The sequence below is a fragment of the Hyperolius riggenbachi genome, chromosome 2 (assembly GCF_040937935.1).
Source record: "Hyperolius riggenbachi isolate aHypRig1 chromosome 2, aHypRig1.pri, whole genome shotgun sequence".
Taxonomy (NCBI): Eukaryota; Metazoa; Chordata; class Amphibia; order Anura; family Hyperoliidae; genus Hyperolius; species Hyperolius riggenbachi.
The window spans coordinates 572,944,062-572,958,112 of NC_090647.1; positions in this window are offsets into that span (position 1 = coordinate 572,944,062).

The following is a 14,051-nucleotide window of genomic DNA, read 5'->3' on the forward strand; positions in this document are numbered from 1 at the left end:
GTCTGTAGATGTGGAGACCTTGCAGTCCCGTAGTGACTAGCCCAGAGCTACCTATACATGTGACTCTTCCCTGGTGAGGACCATGATGGACCACTGCTGGTCTGTAGATGTGGAGACCTTGCAGTCCCGTAGTGACTAGCCCAGGGCTTCCTATACATGTGACTCTTCCCTGGTGAGGTCCATGATATTCCACCCGCTGGTCTGTAGATGTGGAGACCTTGCAGTCCCGTAGTGACTAGGTGAGGGGTACCTATATATGTGACTCTTCCCTGGTGAGGACCATGATGGTCTGTAGATGTGGAGACCTTGCAGTCCCGTAGTGACTAGCCCAGGGCTACCTATACATGTGACTCTTCCCTGGTGAGGTCCATGATATTCCACCCGCTGGTCTGTAGATGTGGAGACCTTGCAGTCCCGTAGTGACTAGGTAAGGGGTACCTATACATGTGACTCTTCCCTGGTGAGGACCATGATGGACCGCCCGCTGGTCTGTAGATGTGGACACCTTGCAGTCCCGTAGTGACTAGGTGAGGGCTACCTATACATGTGACTCTTCCCTGGTGAGGACCATGATGGACCGCCTGCTGGTCTGTAGATGTGGAGACCTTGCAGTCCCGTGGTGACTAGCCCAGGGCTACCTATACATGTGACTCTTCCCTGGTGAGGACCATGATGGACCGCCCGCTGGTCTGTAGATGTGGAGACCTTGCAGTCCCGTAGTGACTAGCCCATAGCTACCTATACATGTGACTCTTCCCTGGTGAGGACCATGATGGACCGCCCGTTGGTCTGTCGATGTGGAGACCTTGCAGTCCCGTAGTAACTAGCCCGGGGCTACCTATACATGTGACTCTTCCCTGGTGAGGACCATGATGGACCGCCCGCTGGTCTGTAGATGTGGAGACCTTGCAGTCCCGTAGTGACTAGGTGAGGGGTACCTATACATGTGACTCTTCCCTGGTGAGGTCCATGATATTCCACCCGCTGGTCTGTAGATGTGGAGACCTTGCAGTCCCGTAGTGACTAGGTTAGAGCTACCTATACATGTGACTCTTTCCTGGTGAGGACCATGATGGACCACTGCTGGTCTGTAGATGTGGAGACCTTGCAGGCTCGTAGTGACTGGCCAAGGGCTTCCTATACATGTGACTTTTCCCTGGTGAGGACCATGATGGACCACTGCTGGTCTGTAGATGTGGAGACCTTGCAGTCCCGTAGTGACTAGCCCAGGGCTACCTATATATGTGACTCTTCCCTGGTGAGGACCATGATGGACCGCCCGCTGGTCTGTAGATGTGGAGACCTTGCAGTCCCATAGTGACTAGCCCAGGGCTACCTATACATGTGACTCTTCCCTGGTGAGGACCATGATGGTCTGTAGATGTGGAGACCTTGCAGTCCCGTAGTGACTAGGTGAGAGCTACCTATACATGTGACTCTTCCCTGGTGAGGACCATGATGGACCACTGCTGGTCTGTTGATGTGGAGACCTTGCAGTCCCGTAGTGACTAGCCCAGGGCTACCTATACATGTGACTCTTCCCTGGTGAGGACCATGATGGACTGCCCGCTGGTCTGTAGATGTGGAGACCTTGCAGTCCTGTAGTGACTAGGTGAGAGCTACCTATACATGTGACTCTGCCCTGGTGAGGACCATGATGGACCACTGCTGGCCTGTAGATGTGGAGACCTTGCAGTCCCGTAGTGACTAGCCCAGGGCTACCTATACATGTGACTCTTCCCTGGTGAATACCATGATGGACCACCCGCTGGTCTGTAGATGTGGAGAACTTGCAGTCCCATCGTGACTAGCCCATAGCTACCTATACATGTGACTCTTCCCTGGTGAGGACCATGATGGACCACTGCTGGTCTGTAGATGTGGAGACCTTGCAGTCCCGTAGTGACTAGCCCAGAGCTACCTATACATGTGACTTTTCCCTGGTGAGGACCATGAGGGACCGCCTGCTGGTCTGTAGATGTGGAGACCTTGCAGTCCCGTAGTGACTAGGTGAGGGCTACCTATGCATGTGACTCTTCCCTGGTGAGGACCATGATGGACCACTGCTGGTCTGTAGATGTGGAGACCTTGCAGTCCCGTAGTGACTAGCCCAGGGCTTCCTATACATGTGACTCTTCCCTGGTGAGGTCCATGATATTCCACCCGCTGGTCTGTAGATGTGGAGACCTTGCAGTCCCGTAGTGACTAGCCCAGGGCTACCTATACATGTGACTCTTCCCTGGTGAGGACCATGATGGACCGCCCGCTGGTCTGTAGATGTGGAGACCTTGCAGTCCCGTAGTGACTAGGTGAGGGGTACCTATACATGTGACTCTTTCCTGGTGAGGACCATGATGGACCACTGCTGGTCTGTAGATGTGGAGACCTTGCAGTCTCGTAGTGACTGGCCAAGGGCTACCTATACATGTGACTCTTCCCTGGTGAGGACCATGATGGACCACTGCTGGTCTGTAGATGTGGAGACCTTGCAGTCCCATAGTGACTAGCCTAGGGCTACCTATACATGTGACTCTTTCCTGGTGAGGACCATGATGGACCACTGCTGGTCTGTAGATGTGGAGACCTTGCAGCACCGTAGTGACTAGGTGAGGGCTACCTATACATGTGACTCTTCCCTGGTGAGGACCATGATGGACCGCCCGCTGGTCTGTAGATGTGGAGACCTTGCAGTCCCGTAGTGACTAGCCCAGGGCTACCTATACATGTGACTCTTCCCTGGTGAGGACCATGATGGACCGTCCGCTGGTCTGTAGATGTGGAGACTTTGCAGTCCCGTAGTGACTAGGTGAGAGCTACGGTACCTATACATGTGACTCATCCCTGGTGAGGACCATGATGAACCACTGCTGGTCTGTTGATGTGGAGACCTTGCAGTCCCGTAGTGACTAGCCCAGGGCTACCTATACATGTGACTCTTCCCTGGTGAGGACCATGATGGACTGCCCGCTGGTCTGTAGATGTGGAGACTTTGCAGTCCCGTAGTGACTAGGTGAGGGGTACCTATACATGTGACTCTTCCCTGGTGAGGTCCATGATATTCCACCCGCTGGTCTGTAGATGTGGAGACCTTGCAGTCCTGTAGTGACTAGGTGAGAGCTACCTATACATGTGACTCTTTCCTGGTGAGGACCATGATGGACCACTGCTGGTCTGTAGATGTGGAGACCTTGCAGTCTCGTAGTGACTGGCCAAGGGCTACCTATACATGTGACTCTTCCCTGGTGAGGACCATGATGGACCGCCCGCTGGTCTGTAGATGTGGAGACCTTGCAGTCCCGTAGTGACTAGCCCAGGGCTACCTATACATGTGACTCTTCCCTGGTGAGGACCATGATGGACCGCCCGCTGGTCTGTAGATGTGGAGACCTTGCAGTCCCGTAGTGACTAGCCCAGGGCTACCTATACATGTGACTCTTCCCTGGTGAGGACCATGATGGACCACCTGCTGGTCTGTAGATGTGGAGACCTTGCAGTCCCGTAGTGACTAGGTGAGGGCTACCTATACATGTGACTCTTCCCTGGTGAATACCATGATGGACCGCCCGCTGGTCTGTAGATGTGGAGACCTTGCAGTCCCGTAGTGACTAGGTGAGGGCTACCTATACATGTGACTCTTCCCTGGTGAGGACCATGATGGACCGCCCGCTGGTCTGTAGATGTGGAGACCTTGCAGTCCCGTAGTGACTAGCTCAGGGCTACCTATACATGTGACTCTTCCCTGGTGAGGACCATGATGGACCGCCCACTGGTCTGTACATGTGGAGACCTTGCAGTCCCGTAGTGACTAGCCCAGAGCTACCTATACATGTGACTCTTCCCTGGTGAGGACCATGATGGACCACTGCTGGTCTGTAGATGTGGAGACCTTGCAGTCCCGTAGTGACTAGGTGAGGGCTACCTATACATGTGACTCTTCCCTGGTGAGGACCATGATGGACCACCCACTGGTCTGTACATGTGGAGACCTTGCAGTCCCGTAGTGACTAGCCCAGGGCTACCTATACATGTGACTCTTCCCTGGTGAGGACCATGATGGACCACCCGCTGGTCTGTAGATGTGGAGACCTTGCAGTCCCGTAGTGACTAGGTGAGGGGTACCCATACATGTGACTCTTCCCTGGTGAGGACCATGATGGACCGCCCACTGGTCTGTACATGTGGAGACCTTGCAGTCCCGCAGTGACTAGCCCAGAGCTACCTATACATGTCACTCTTCCCTGGTGAGGACCATGATGGACCACTGCTGGTCTGTAGATGTGGAGACCTTGCAGTCCCGTAGTGACTAGGTGAGGGCTACCTATACATGTGACTCTTCCCTGGTGAGGACCATGATGGACCGCCCACTGGTCTGTACATGTGGAGACCTTGCAGTCCCGTAGTGACTAGCCCAGAGCTACCTATACATGTGACTCTTCCCTGGTGAGGACCATGATGGACGACTGCTGGTCTGTAGATGTGGAGACCTTGCAGTCCCGTAGTGACTAGCCCAGAGCTACCTATACATGTGACTCTTCCCTGGTGAGGACCATGATGGACCACTGCTGGTCTGTAGATGTGGAGACCTTGCAGTCCCGTAGTGACTAGCCCAGGGCTTCCTATACATGTGACTCTTCCCTGGTGAGGTCCATGATATTCCACCCGCTGGTCTGTAGATGTGGAGACTTTGCAGTCCCGTAGTGACTAGGTGAGGGGTACCTATACATGTGACTCTTCCCTGGTGAGGACCATGATGGACCGCCCGCTGGTCTGTAGATGTGGACACCTTGCAGTCCCGTAGTGACTAGGTGAGGGGTACCTATATATGTGACTCTTCCCTGGTGAGGACCATGATGGACCACTGCTGGTCTGTAGATGTGGAGACCTTGCAGTCCCGTAGTGACTAGGTGAGGGGTACCTATATATGTGACTCTTCCCTGGTGAGGACCATGATGGTCTGTAGATGTGGAGACCTTGCAGTCCCGTAGTGACTAGCCCAGGGCTACCTATACATGTGACTCTTCCCTGGTGAGGTCCATGATATTCCACCCGCTGGTCTGTAGATGTGGAGACCTTGCAGTCCCGTAGTGACTAGGTAAGGGGTACCTATACATGTGACTCTTCCCTGGTGAGGACCATGATGGACCGCCCGCTGGTCTGTAGATGTGGACACCTTGCAGTCCCGTAGTGACTAGGTGAGGGCTACCTATACATGTGACTCTTCCCTGGTGAGGACCATGATGGACCGCCTGCTGGTCTGTAGATGTGGAGACCTTGCAGTCCCGTGGTGACTAGCCCAGGGCTACCTATACATGTGACTCTTCCCTGGTGAGGACCATGATGGACCGCCCGCTGGTCTGTAGATGTGGAGACCTTGCAGTCCCGTAGTGACTAGCCCATAGCTACCTATACATGTGACTCTTCCCTGGTGAGGACCATGATGGACCGCCCGCTGGTCTGTAGATGTGGAGACATTGCAGTCCCGTAGTAACTAGCCCGGGGCTACCTATACATGTGACTCTTCCCTGGTGAGGACCATGATGGACCGCCCGCTGGTCTGTAGATGTGGAGACCTTGCAGTCCCGTAGTGACTAGGTGAGAGCTACCTATACATGTGACTCTTTCCTGGTGAGGACCATGATGGACCACTGCTGGTCTGTAGATGTGGAGACCTTGCAGGCTCGTAGTGACTGGCCAAGGGCTACCTATACATGTGACTCTTCCCTGGTGAGGACCATGATGGACCACTGCTGGTCTGTAGATGTGGAGACCTTGCAGTCCCGTAGTGACTAGCCCAGGGCTACCTATACATGTGACTCTTCCCTGGTGAGGACCATGATGGACCGCCCGCTGGTCTGTAGATGTGGAGACCTTGCAGTCCCATAGTGACTAGCCCAGGGCTACCTATACATGTGACTCTTCCCTGGTGAGGACCATGATGGTCTGTAGATGTGGAGACCTTGCAGTCCCGTAGTGACTAGGTGAGAGCTACCTATACATGTGACTCTTCCCTGGTGAGGACCATGATGGACCACTGCTGGTCTGTTGATGTGGAGACCTTGCAGTCCCGTAGTGACTAGCCCAGGGCTACCTATACATGTGACTCTTCCCTGGTGAGGACCATGATGGACTGCCCGCTGGTCTGTAGATGTGGAGACCTTGCAGTCCTGTAGTGACTAGGTGAGAGCTACCTATACATGTGACTCTGCCCTGGTGAGGACCATGATGGACCACTGCTGGCCTGTAGATGTGGAGACCTTGCAGTCCCGTAGTGACTAGCCCAGGGCTACCTATACATGTGACTCTTCCCTGGTGAATACCATGATGGACCACCCGCTGGTCTGTAGATGTGGAGAACTTGCAGTCCCATCGTGACTAGCCCAGACCTACCTATACATGTGACTCTTCCCTGGTGAGGACCATGATGGACCACTGCTGGTCTGTAGATGTGGAGACCTTGCAGTCCCGTAGTGACTAGCCCAGAGCTACCTATACATGTGACTTTTCCCTGGTGAGGACCATGATGGACCGCCCGCTGGTCTGTAGATGTGGAGACCTTGCAGTCCCGTAGTGACTAGGTGAGGGCTACCTATACATGTGACTCTTCCCTGGTGAGGACCATGATGGACCACTGCTGGTCTGTAGATGTGGAGACCTTGCAGTCCCGTAGTGACTAGCCCAGGGCTTCCTATACATGTGACTCTTCCCTGGTGAGGTCCATGATATTCCACCCGCTGGTCTGTAGATGTGGAGACCTTGCAGTCCCGTAGTGACTAGCCCAGGGCTACCTATACATGTGACTCTTCCCTGGTGAGGACCATGATGGACCGCCCGCTGGTCTGTAGATGTGGAGACCTTGCAGTCCCGTAGTGACTAGCCCAGGGCTACCTATACATGTGACTCTTTCCTGGTGAGGACCATGATGGACCACTGCTGGTCTGTAGATGTGGAGACCTTGCAGTCTCGTAGTGACTGGCCAAGGGCTACCTATACATGTGACTCTTCCCTGGTGAGGACCATGATGGACCACTGCTGGTCTGTAGATGTGGAGACCTTGCAGTCCCATAGTGACTAGCCTAGGGCTACCTATACATGTGACTCTTTCCTGGTGAGGACCATGATGGACCACTGCTGGTCTGTAGATGTGGAGTCCTTGCAGCACCGTAGTGACTAGGTGAGGGCTACCTATACATGTGACTCTTCCCTGGTGAGGACCATGATGGACCGCCCGCTGGTCTGTAGATGTGGAGACCTTGCAGTCCCGTAGTGACTAGCCCAGGGCTACCTATACATGTGACTCTTCCCTGGTGAGGACCATGATGGACCGTCCGCTGGTCTGTAGATGTGGAGACCTTGCAGTCCCGTAGTGACTAGGTGAGAGCTACGGTACCTATACATGTGACTCTTCCCTGGTGAGGACCATGATGAACCACTGCTGGTCTGTTGATGTGGAGACCTTGCAGTCCCGTAGTGACTAGCCCAGGGCTACCTATACATGTGACTCTTCCCTGGTGAGGACCATGATGGACTGCCCGCTGGTCTGTAGATGTGGAGACTTTGCAGTCCCGTAGTGACTAGGTGAGGGGTACCTATACATGTGACTCTTCCCTGGTGAGGTCCATGATATTCCACCCACTGGTCTGTAGATGTGGAGACCTTGCAGTCCTGTAGTGACTAGGTGAGAGCTACCTATACATGTGACTCTTTCCTGGTGAGGACCATGATGGACCACTGCTGGTCTGTAGATGTGGAGACCTTGCAGTCTCGTAGTGACTGGCCAAGGGCTACCTATACATGTGACTCTTCCCTGGTGAGGACCATGATGGACCGCCCGCTGGTCTGTAGATGTGGAGACCTTGCAGTCCCGTAGTGACTAGCCCAGGGCTACCTATACATGTGACTCTTCCCTGGTGAGGACCATGATGGACCGCCCGCTGGTCTGTAGATGTGGAGACCTTGCAGTCCCATAGTGACTAGCCCAGGGCTACCTATACATGTGACTCTTCCCTGGTGAGGACCATGATGGACCACCTGCTGGTCTGTAGATGTGGAGACCTTGCAGTCCCGTAGTGATTAGGTGAGGGCTACCTATACATGTGACTCTTCCCTGGTGAATACCATGATGGACCGCCCGCTGGTCTGTAGATGAGAAGACCTTGCAGTCCCATAGTGACTAGGTGAGGGGTACCCATACATGTGACTCTTCCCTGGTGAGGACCATGATGGACCGCCCGCTGGTCTGTAGATGTGGAGACCTTGCAGTCCCGTAGTGACTAGCCCATAGCTACCTATACATGCGACTCTTCCCTGGTGAGGACCATGATGGACCGCCCGCTGGTCTGTAGATGTGGAGACCTTGCAGTCCCGTAGTGACTAGGTGAGGGCTACCTATACATGTGACTCTTCCCTGGTGAGGACCATGATGGACCGCCCACTGGTCTGTAGATGTGGAGACCTTGCAGTCCCGTAGTGACTAGCCCAGGGCTACCTATACATGTGACTCTTCCCTGGTGAGGACCATGATGGACCGCCCGCTGGTCTGTAGATGTGGAGACCTTGCAGTCCCGTAGTGACTAGGTGAGGGCTACCTATACATGTGACTCTTCCCTGGTGAGGACCATGATGGACCGCCCGCTGGTCTGTAGATGTGGAGAACTTGCAGTCCCGTAGTGACTAGCTCAGGGCTACCTATACATGTGACTCTTCCCTGGTGAGGACCATGATGGACCGCCCGCTGGTCTGTAGATGTGGAGACCTTGCAGTCCCGTAGTGACTAGCCCATAGCTACCTATACATGCGACTCTTCCCTGGTGAGGACCATGATGGACCGCCCGCTGGTCTGTAGATGTGGAGACCTTGCAGTCCCGTAGTGACTAGGTGAGGGCTACCTATGCATGTGACTCTTCCCTGGTGAGGACCATGATGGACCGCCCACTGGTCTGTAGATGTGGAGACCTTGCAGTCCCGTAGTGACTAGGCGAGGGCTGCCTATACATGTGACTCTTCCCTGGTGAGGACCATGATGGACCGCCCGCTGGTCTGTAGATGTGGAGAACTTGCAGTCCCGTAGTGACTAGCTCAGGGCTACCTATACATGTGACTCTTCCCTGGTGAGGACCATGATGGACCGCCCGCTGGTCTGTAGATGTGGAGAACTTGCAGTCCCGTAGTGACTAGCTCAGGGCTACCTATACATGTGACTCTTCCCTGGTGAGGACCATGATGGATCGCCCGCTGGTCTGTAGATGTGGAGACCTTGCAGTCCCATAGTGACTAGCCCAGGGCTACCTATACATGTGACTCTTTCCTGGTGAGGACCATGATGGACCACTGCTGGTCTGTAGATGTGGAGACCTTGCAGCACCGTAGTGACTAGGTGAGGGCTACCTATACATGTGACTCTTCCCTGGTGAGGACCATGATGGACCAACTGCTGGTCTGTAGATGTGGAGACCTTGCAGTCCCGTAGTGACTAGCCCAGGGCTGCCTATACATGTGACTCTTTCCTGGTGAGGACCATGATGGACCACCCGCTGGTCTGTAGATGTGGAGACCTTGCAGTCCCGTAGTGACTAGGTGAGGTCTACCTATACATGTGACTCTTCCCTGGTGAGGACCATGATGGACTAACCGCTGGTCTGTAGATGTGTAGACCTTGCAGTCCCGTAGTGACTAGCCCATAGCTACCTATACATGTGACTCTTCCCTGGTGGGGACCATGATGGACCGCCCGCTGGTCTGTAGATGTGGAGACCTTGCAGTCCCGTAGTGACTAGCCCATAGCTACCTATACATGTGACTCTTCCCTGGTGGGGACCATGATGGACCGCCCGCTGGTCTGTAGATGTGGAGACCTTGCAGCACCGTAGTGACTAGGTGAGGGCTACCTATACATGTGACTCTTCCCTGGTGAGGACCATGATGGACCAACTGCTGGTCTGTAGATGTGGAGACCTTGCAGTCCCGTAGTGACTAGCCCATAGCTACCTATACATGTGACTCTTCCCTGGTGAGGACCAAGGTGGACCGCCCGCTGTTGTGTAGATGTGGAGACCTTGCAGTCCCGTAGTGACTAGGCGAGGGCTGCCTATACATGTGACTCTTCCCTGGTGAGGACCATCCGCTGGTCTGTAGATGTGGAGACCTTGCAGTCCCATAGTGACTAGGTGAGGTCTACCTATACATGTGACTCTTCCCTGGTGAGGACCATGATGGACCGCCCGCTGGTCTGTAGATGTGGAGACCTTGCAGTCCTGTAGTGACTAGGTGAGGGGTACATATATATGTGACTCTTCCCTGGTGAGGACCATGATGGACCACCCGCTGGTCTGTAGATGTGGAGACCTTGCAGTCCCGTAGTAACTAGCCCAGGGCTACCTATACATGTGACTCTTCCCTGGTGAGGACCATGGTGGACCGCAAATGAAAAGTCTCAGAACAGTATCATTTCAAATGGTAGGTTTATTTTAACAGTGGCAGATAGCACATCAAAAGGAAAATCGAAAAAATAACCTTAAATAAAAGATAGCAACTGATTTGCATTTCATTGAGTGAAATAAGTTTTTTAACCCCTACCAACCATTAAGAGTTCTGGCTCCCACAGAGTGTTTAGACACTTCTACTCAATTATTCACCCTCATTAAGGACACCTGTCTTAACTAGTCACCTGTATAAAAGACACCTGTCCACAGAATCAATCAATCAAGCAGACTCCAAACTCTCCAACATGGGAAAGACCAAAGAGCTGTCCAAGGATGTCAGAGACAAAATTGTAGACCTGCACAAGGCTGGAATGGGCTACAAAACCATTAGCAAGAAGCTGGGAGAGAAGGTGACAACTGTTGGTGCGATTGTTCGAAAATGGAAGGAGCACAAAATGACCATCAATCGACCTCGCTCTGGGGCTCCACGCAAGATCTCACCTCGTGGGGTGTCAATGGTTCTGAGAAAGGTGAAAAAGCATCCTAGAACTACACGGGAGGAGTTAGTGAATGACCTCAAATTAGCAGGGACCACAGTCACCAAGAAAACCATTGGAAACACATTACACCGCAATGGATTAATATCCTGCAGGGCTCGCAAGATCCCCCTGCTCAAGAAGGCACATGTGCAGGCCCGTCTGAAGTTTGCCAATGAACACCTGAATGATTCTGTGAGTGACTGGGAGAAGGTGCTGTGGTCTGATGAGACCAAAATAGAGCTTTTTGGCATTAACTCAACTCGCTGTGTTTGGAGGAAGAAAAATGCTGCCTATGACCCCCAAAACACCATCCCCACCGTCAAGCATAGGGGTGGAAACATTTTGCTTTGGGGGTGTTTTTCTGCTAAGGGCACAGGACAACTTAATCGCATTAACGGGAAAATGGACGGAGCCATGTATCGTGAAATCCTGAACGACAACCTCCTTCCCTCTGCCAGGAAACTGAAAATGGGTCGTGGATGGGTGTTCCAGCACGACAATGACCCAAAACATACAGCAAATGCAACAAAGGAGTGGCTCAAGAAGAAGCACATTAAGGTCATGGAGTGGCCTAGTCAGTCTCCGGACCTTAATCCAATAGAAAACCTATGGAGGGAGCTCAAGCTCAGAGTTGCACAGAGACAACCTCGAAACCTTAGGGATTTAGAGATGATCTGCAAAGAGGAGTGGACCAACATTCCTCCTAAAATGTGTGCAAACTTGGTCATCAATTACAAGAAACGTTTGACCTCTGTGCTTGCAAACAAAGGTTTTTCCACTAAGTATTAAGTCTTTTATTGTTAGAGGGTTCAAAAACTTATTTCACTCAATGAAATGCAAATCAGTTGCTATCTTTTATTTAAGGTTATTTTTTCGATTTTCCTTTTGATGTGCTATCTGCCACTGTTAAAATAAACCTACCATTGAAATGATACTGTTCTGAGACTTTTCATTTCTTTGTCATTGGACAAACTTACAAAATCAGTGAGGGGTCAATTAATTACTTCCTCCACTGTATACATGTGACTCTTCCTTGGTGAGGACCATGATGGACCACCCGCTGGTCTGTAGATGTGGAGACCTTGCAGTCCCGTAGTGACTAGGTGAGGGGTACCTATACATGTGACTCTTCCCTGGTGAGGACCATGATGGACCGCCCGCTGGTCTGTAGATGTGGAGAACTTGCAGTCCCGTAGTGACTAGCCCATAGCTACCTATAATGTGACCCTTCCCTGGTGAGGACCATGATGGACCACCCGCTGGTCTGTAGATGTGGAGACCTTGCAGTTCCGGAGTGACTAGCCCATAGCTACCTATAATGTGACTCTTCCCTGGTGAGGACCATGGTGGACCACCCGCTGGTCTGTAGATGTGGAGACCTTGCAGTCCCGTAGTGACTAGCCCAGGGCTACCTATAATGTGACTCTTCCCTGGTGAGGACCATGATGGACCGCCCGCTGGTCTGTAGATGTGGAGACCTTGCAGTCCCGTAGTGACTAGCCCATAGCTACCTATAATGTGACTCTTCCCTGGTGAGGACCATGGTGGACCGCTCGCTGGTCTGTAGATGTGGAGACCTTGCAGTCCCGTAGTGACTAGCCCATAGCTACCTATAATGTGACTCTTCCCTGGTGAGGACCATGATGGACCACTGCTGGTCTGTAGATGTGGAGACCTTGCAGTCCCGTAGTGACTAGCCCATAGCTACCTATAATGTGACTCTTCCCTGGTGAGGACCATGGTGGACCGCTCGCTGGTCTGTAGATGTGGAGACCTTGCAGTCCCGTAGTGACTAGCCCATAGCTACCTATACATGATGGTTTTGTAAGCCTTTAGTTGGTGTAGCTGAGATATATGTAGAGTATTAGCTTACAAGGTTGCAACCATTACAGCCAAAAGATCTCTTCTATTTTTTAATTCCAGAACCATAGAATACCTCATTTGGAGCAGAAGTTCAGTTCCCAGATCTGGAGGCAGTCCTGAGGTTGTATCTCCTCAATCATGCCAGCAGACAATTCTACAGCATTTCCCTTCATTCTGCATCTGTCCCTCGTATTACTCAGTCATGCCCCTCGGTTTCTGGGTAATCAGCTGAGATCTCTCCAGCATAGTCGTACCACAGACATTTTATAATGACAAGGTTGTCTCACACTGAGGAGTGGTGGGCAACCTGTGTCATTAGTGATCTGTTCCTCCAGGGCTGCCACCAGCCAACCTCTACTCAGGCCAACAGTCGATGTGAGCCATACTGAGGGGTCTGTTCCCCGACGACTCACTGCATACCACTAATCTCAGTACACTGTCCAGGTTTCTCTTCAACGCCTGAAGAAATCACTCATTTCACACTCAAGATAAGACAACTCTTTTTGCAATAAGAGTTTGTTTTTGGCTTCCTAATCTCTCTCTTAATTCTTCTTCTTTGAGATGTGAGCACAATAAGGGAAGTGTGTTCATCTATATTACGTTACAGTATTAACCTCCCCGGCGTTACGCAGTTTCAACGACTGCGTCCGCGGGAGGGTTTTTGCCTATAAAATGTTATTTATACCCTTCAGCTAGCACTGCGCTAGCTAAATGTGCCTCCGGTCCCCTCTGATACCCCGATCGCTGCCGGTAAGATTTACCCGTCCGCGATTCCGCGAGAGCTGCAGCTTCACTGTCGCTATGGCGACGATCGGACATGACATCATTGATGTCATGCGCAGTCCCGATCCTCCCCATAGCGAAGCCGGGAGCTGATTGGGAGGCTGCGCCATCGCAGGATCCCTGGGGGGGGTACGTATACCGGTGGTGATCAGAGGGGACAGGAGGCACTTGGAGGGCATAGTTAGCTAGCGCAGTGCTAGCTGAAGGGTATAAATAACATTTTATAGGCAAAAATCCTCCCGAGGCCATGTGATCCTTTGCGGCGGCTAGCCTGACACTGTGTCGGGCTTACCGCCAGGGAGGTTAAGGAGTACCCAGACACTTTGTGGTGACCCAGAACTACCACCCCAAGCTGTCTGGGTACTCTGTTGTACTGGTCCAATCCCTATCCCAGAGACAATCCCTGCCGTGCACTGATGAGGATCACAAAGTCCCAAACAGGCTGTCT